Here is a 5,625-nt window from a genome sequence, read left to right on the forward strand (position 1 = left end):
TTTAATTATTTCTTTATCCCCTTTTAAATCTGAAATTATGCAGAAGTTTGCGCTGTGATAGTTTAAAGAAGCAGTTCCAACATTACTGTATGTCACTACTCTACTTAAACCCCATCACTATGTGTTCAATATCTGCACTTAAATTGTCATTACTTGCATCTTTTTTTTTAGAAATGTCCTTTCATCATGTACATGTTTTTAGTCTTTCAAAGCGTCTTATCCTCCGAACGGCTTCACTCTGTCATGGTTCTTGTTTGTCGTCTTCCTGTCTTTTATTTTGAAAATCTTTCATCGTCCATGCTAACTCATTTGGGATGTCGTGTGCCATTGTGTTTTTGTGGAAGCAGGACATTCTCCTGATTTTCTTAGGTTGGCCCTGAGATCTGTGTGTGTTTTCAATTCTTTAATCGCTTTTTTTTTTAATGTTACATTTATTTCTTTTCCCCTTTTCATATTTGATTGTTTTGAGGTTCCCCCCCCCCCTTTGCTATTTTACCCAGAACAACCTGTTGGTATGTTGGTGAGTGAGGCATTGAGGTCAATAGATTCATCTTGTTCAGATCATGGAGTACAGCATCTTTTTTTAAGAAAAGTATTAAAAAATAATGTGAAAAAAATTCTGAAAAACTGTTTCTGGTCGTTTTTGTCTCCTAGATCAAAATAACTGCACACATACAACTCTGGGGGGAAAAATGAAGAAACCACTTCAGATTTTCCTTAAAGATGTGTCTCTACATGCATTGAAGCTAGATCTATATAAGAATCTGTTTTATATCGAAACCTCTTATTTTACTTAATGAAGGACTGCTTACTTATCACTTGACAAGCTATCAAACAGCCATGCTGCGTTAATATTTCTTATATTATTTATAATGAAAGACTGTAGGACTGCATGCCAAGACACATGAAAGCTGTAACTACAATCAGGGTAATTCCCACAAATGAACCCTTTCCAAGTTGAATCATTAGTATTGTTTGTTTTTAATTAATATGATTTTAGTTTTTCATTTTCATGTTCAATTAACTCAAACACTAACCTTTAAATAGTACAGGGATTTAAGTTCTCTGATGCTATGGCGGATTTTACAGCAGTTTCACAATTGTAAAGATATTTTTAGTCAGTCAGCCAGACAAAAAGAAGTCAAGGACAATTGGCAGAGTCTGGGATGGAGACATAACTTCGGAGGAAAATTGTATTTTTTTACTGTCAGGCATTAGTCAGAATCCCACAGAGCCCCTGACATCACAAAAAGTACAATTAAAAAAATATAGATATATTTTAATTTATATCTCTTATGCCCACAAGTACATTTTTTCTTCTTGGGGAGAATTCTCCAAACCTCCCTACAAACATTTTTTTTGTACCTTGTCTTATTTTTCACCTCTAGAGTTTTCTGAAGGCACTACCAGCTGACAGTTAATGTGTATAGGCAAACAATCCTCTTGACTGTAGGTCAACTCTTCAAGCATTCACATGTTAAAAGAAGCCACAAGTGGAGTCATATCTGGTACCATAAATCTCGACTTTTAAATAAAGAAAAACATGACCATTTAAAGTTACAGGGGCTCATGTAGGGAGCCCCAGGGTAACTTGTTTTATATGTGGAGAATTTTCAGTCAATATATACAATATGTCCCTGATAATAGAACCAGAGGATTTTTTTTTCTAGTAGTATCTTGTTTTTTTTCTAGAGCTGTCATTCTCTTTATTTCTGTTGTTCAATTGTTGAGCCTTCTTTCAGCCAGCAGGGAGCGCTATAAAGAAAGAAGAGGTCAGGTAAAATGGGCCCCAACACACTGGTATCTGTTCTGCATACTGTTCTGGAATATGTATTGTTGAAAGATCAGAAAGAGTTATGCAATTGTTGAATTTGTATTTACCATATATGTTCTTTTTCTTTTATTATCATTTAATCCATTTATCATTTACTTCATATATTTACTTTTTCTTTTATTATAATTTAATCAATTCATCATTTACTTCATACATTTACTTTTTCTTTCATTATCATTTAATCAATTCATCATTTACTTCATATATTTACTTTTTCTTTTATTGTCACTTAATCTTTTTATCATTTAATTCATATGTCATATAGTCACTATGACATTTGGTTTTTTGGCTTTTATATTTCCTGTCAATCCTACACACAACCGCGGTGCCTAAGTGTGCCATACATTGAGCAAAACTACAACACTACAGGTGTATAGAGTTTCTGCGAATCTGCCACGTTCACGGTCTTCAAGCTAAAACCACATATGAATTTGGTATCAACTGTGGATGTATCACGTTTCTGCGAATTTGAATTGTGAGCTCTAGGAAAGAGTAGTCTGGTTAACTAATGGGTGGTGAGCTTCCGTTAGCTATAGTAAAGTTATTCACCCCTTTTTGCATGTCCAGGACATGCTACAGTAGACACTATCATTCTTTTGTCTTCAGCTGTTTAGGCTCTTTTCAGAGACACTACCGTTTACTGTTTCAACATCATGATGAGCCTATGCACATGAGACAGGTCCATATAGAGCATGGTTCTCCCAGTTTGCTGTGCAAGGATTAATCTGTACGAGAGCCCTGACCTTGAGCTTAGATTTTGGGATGAGCTGAAGCAGAACAGAATGAACATCAATGTCAAGCTTCTCTAAAACTGATGTAGGCAGATCTCAAACTGTGATGCAGAACCTTTCTCTTAGGAGCAGAGGCAGTTACTGATAAGTCGCCATTATTGAGGATTTCATTGTTTATTAGTCCACATAATAACTTAAATAAGAAGTGCTCTTTAAACTTATTAACAGTGACAATGGTTTTTGTTCTTTGTAGTGGACAGCTTATAATTGGATACTGTGGAAACTTCAGAGTGATAAAAAAGTGACAATATCTCATTCAGGTTTTATTGCAATGGAACTTTTGAAATCATGAAGTGGTATCGCTTCACAGAGACAAAAATGAAAAGAGAAAGCAATAAATCAGAAACAAGGCGCTGTTATGGCACAATTTTATCGTCATCACAATATGATCATCTGCAACAAACACATACACATACAATACAAACAGGTATTACTGCCTTACACATGATTTGTATATTTCACCTTTTGGATGAAGGCCTGAGAATAATTGCCATGAGTTCTCACCATGTTGATGCAGTCAGATTCAACTCAATAAGTTGGTGCTAATTTAGTTGTGAAAAAATACTGCATTTTGGATTCAGGAGGGACACTTTGCACACAGCCTGTATTGTCAAACATGAAAACATGTGCGTGTGAAAGATGTTCTTCTACAACAGACACACAGAGGATGTGGTTAAGAGCAGTTCAAATCGGCAACAGATACAAATTTTGTCAGTCATGATTTTACACAGACAAAGACAGTTTCAACACACACACTGCTTTGCATTTTAGAAGAATCCTCAGACATCTGAGTTGTTGGCACATTCACTGCTGACACGCACTTAAACTGTGTCTCCTGTGGCCTTGAGCGCTCTGATGGTGTGCGCAGTTCACTGATAAAACTGCTGCTGCTGTGGAGAGGATCTGTCCTGTTCATGTGTTCTTTATCTTATCCAAGAAGCTTTTCCGCTCTTTGACTTTCAAATGAGTGCCTTTGTGTTTCTTTCTTGCAGAATTTCACTTTTAAAATCAAACCCGGGGCGGTACAGAAACCTAAAACATTTCTAAGAAACCCCCGCTGAGAGGGGAGGTCAGTGAAACTAGTCGTTGGAAAACTGCCGAGCATTGCTCTGAATTTATCAGGTGAGGATGAGAAAATGCCAACATGGAGATAAGTCATGTTGCTGATAATGCTGAAAAAGGCTTCTCCCTTACATAGATAAGATTGGCACAAATACACAGCACAACATTTATAGTCTGGGAATAGTAAAGACTTGAGCATTTATGGCAAAGGCTGTAAGCAGCTTCCTGGAAGTGAGAGTGAGAAATGGAATCTGCTCTCATTACTGGCTCAATGAATGAAGAAAGGGAAAAATGAAAACACAGCCTTTGAAAGTAATAAAGCAGAAGAGGAGGAGAGGTTAATGAATAGCTCTGAAGGAATGAGAAACATTAGTTACTACTCCATGTGGCAACAGATTCTGGAGAGTGGGCTCTGAGTGTTCATGGAGAGGCCTTTTGATCCTCTTAAAAGAAACTCAGCTCTTGACCTGCTTTCTTTTTTAACTTGTTTTTTTTTTTTACATCCACCATTGTAGGAAGAACATATATTCACATGTATCATTAGACACAGAAATATATTTAATCCAAGTTTTGTTTAATGACCCTGTTTATTTTTTACTCTTACACATTTCAGACTGTATGAGGAAAAAACCCAAATGTAGCTAAATGATTTGTACTTGTTACTCCATGTCCGATGTTGAATATCTAGAGGTGGAAAAGGTGCAATAATACTGTACTCAGGTGAAATTAAAGATCTATTGTACTTAAGTAAAAGAATAACCACTGGTCTACATAGCTACATCAGTAAAAGTAAAAAGTTATTTATTTAAAATGTAATTACAGCGCTGACTTTTTGAATCCTGAGGTGGGGTTGATAAATAAAAATATGATATCAATTCAATAACACTGTATGGATGTAATATGGAATCATTACTCTTGTTATGATCCTGAGCATTTAAACAGAAAGATGTACATGATTTATTTCACAAGTAAAAATGTAGCTCTACTGAAATATTAGCTTTTTAAAAAACACTACCAGGCATTTAGCTGGGTCCACGTTTCTGTCCCACCCATCCAATTTTCATCTTGCGATCTGAGCTTCAGCTAGTGTCTTCTTCTTCCCCTCCAATCTATCCGTGCTCCTGTCCGTCATGTTGTGCAGGTAAGCCAATCAGCTGGCCAGCTTCTAGGAGTAGATTTGATCTCCTGGTGCCTTTTTAGTTGTTTTTTTTACTCAGTAACAAATGCTATTTAAAATAAAGTGAAGTACAATACTTCCCCCACATATACAGATATATAGTATAAGTATAAGTAAGTATGAGTATAAGAAACAAGTACTCTATTACAGAACATGAGTAGATGTGATTTTTGACTTTCCACCTGGTGAATATTTCACATAAACAGAGGTGGAGAGTAAATAATAATAATAACTTTATTTAAATAGCACCTTTTAAAAACAAGACATTACAATCATGTCGTCAACACCTTTTATACCAATCAGTGTAAAGATTTAGAAACAGAAACACATGCCTGTAAAACGCTAACTGTAAGATTTAGAATGATCCCACAGTTCAATCAACACCCCTCCAAAAAAAATTACTTTACAGCCTTTTTTATGGACGCTTTAAGGGCAGAGCAGTTGTGGTAGACTAGTAAGGTGTTACAAAGAAGTTCTTGTCTCTTGTCTCTTCCACATCCTTTTGGAAACTGAAACATGAAACTGAAAAGTTGAGGTTTAGAGTTAAGGAGAACTGGAAAAGATGACCCTATCATATTTTAAAGATCATGTAATTTCCAGAGCAACATTTTTTATTGCTTTCTCTAGAAAACTAAATCAGTAACGAAAATTAATCTGATTTTCTGGAAATGAATGTTTACGTTGCTGCACTTTGTTCCTGCTGCTGCAAACAAAACCGGTCTCTTGAGCTCTAACAGGCGTGACTTCACAGAGGACTGCTT

Source organism: Labrus mixtus, chromosome 2 (assembly GCF_963584025.1).
Source record: "Labrus mixtus chromosome 2, fLabMix1.1, whole genome shotgun sequence".
Taxonomy (NCBI): domain Eukaryota; kingdom Metazoa; phylum Chordata; class Actinopteri; order Labriformes; family Labridae; genus Labrus; species Labrus mixtus.